We start from the raw sequence: 1,743 nt of genomic DNA on the forward strand, positions 1-1,743 counted from the left end.
CTTATGCAGGGACAAAGAGACAGTTTCTGTGTACAGAATAAGGAATACTGCATAGTTTAAAATCTGGGAAGGTGTTCATCAGGATTGTATCCTTTCACTATACTTGTTCAATCTATATGCTGAGCAAATAATCAGTGAAACTGGATAACGTGAAGAAGAGTGCAACATCAAGATCAGAGCAAAGCTTTTTTTAAAAATTATTTTATTGGGAGCTATTAAAAATGTCATAACAATTCATAATTCAATAAGATCATGCATTATTATAAAATTGCTGTCACCATCAGTTTCAAAACATTGTCATTCTTTGTGAACTCCTTGATATCAGCTCCCCTTTATTCCCTCCCTCGCCCACCCTACCCCCCAGGTGTCCATATTGTTATGCTATATATATTATAAATTGTTATTATTATTATCCATGTCTCACACCATTTAATATATCCATTAACCTACAAATCTGTTATTCATTCCCATTGAGTAGAATTAAACAGTTCTCATTGTTATCAGCTCCCCCTTACCCCCTTTCCCGTACCCTCAGGGAATCATTACTCCTGTTACTGTTTCTGATGGGTTATCTCTCTTGGCTTTCATGCATCAAATGATCTTAATTATACACATGAGCATACTCATGTGTAACTAGATTAATGAAGTAAGGCAAGAACCATAATAGTGAGGGGAGTAAATATTAAAGAATTAGAGGATAGTTGTGTGTTTCATCAGTGCACTACCACATACTGTACTAAACCTCTTCCATGTGGCCTTTCTGTGAGGGACTGACCAATTATCTTTCAGGTGGGTTTTGAGCCTCCACTCTATCCATAATCCTTTACTTCTATTTGACCCCCACTTTTTTTTTTTTAACTTTTGATACCTATTGCCGTTGACACCTCATGTGCCACCTTATGTGCTTCTTCCATGTGGGTTTTGTTGCATCCCTGCTAGATGACCGCTTGTTTGTCTTCAAGTTTTTGAGAAACCAGATGTTATATCTTTTAATAGATGGACACCATCCACTTTCTTCACAACATTTCTTATGCACCCATTTTGTCTTCAGTGATCATGTCAGGAAAGTGAGTATCAGACAGTGCCAAATTATTAGGACAAGCCATTCTTATGCTGAGGTAAGATTTGAGTAGAGACCTAAAGTCCATCCGCTTCCTTTTTGTATTTACATATATGTACATATACATGGACAAATACACCTATCTTTATATATTTACATATATACAGACATATGTTTATTCCTATTATATAGTTTTTTCTTTCTTCTACCCTCCTCTTTTTTTCTTTCCTCCTACCCCACCTATCATGATTACCCATCGTTGACCTCTCCATAGTTCCTCTTGGATACATTTCAAATGATCAAACACAACCAGAAAGCTTATTAACAACCTGCTGTATGCAGATGACACAACCTTGCTTGCTAGAAGTGAACAGAACTTGAAGCACTTGCTGAGGAAGATAGAAAATTATTGCCTTCAGAATGAATTACAACTCAACATAAGGAAGACCACACTCTTTGTAACTGGATGAATAGGTAATATCAAAATTAAGGGCAAAAAGTTTGACATTGTCAAGGATTTTGTCTTACTTGGATGCACAACCCATGCTCGTGGAAGCAGCATTAAAATATATATTGCATTAAGTAAATCTGCTGCACAATGACTCTTTATAAAACGAAGAGCAAGGATGCTGCTTTGAGAACTAATGTGCACCTGGCCCAAACCCTGGTATTTTTTCATTGCA

Source organism: Echinops telfairi, unplaced genomic scaffold, assembly GCF_000313985.2.
Source record: "Echinops telfairi isolate 266 unplaced genomic scaffold, ASM31398v2 ScPeMD7_9;HRSCAF=40, whole genome shotgun sequence".
Classification (NCBI taxonomy): domain Eukaryota; kingdom Metazoa; phylum Chordata; class Mammalia; order Afrosoricida; family Tenrecidae; genus Echinops; species Echinops telfairi.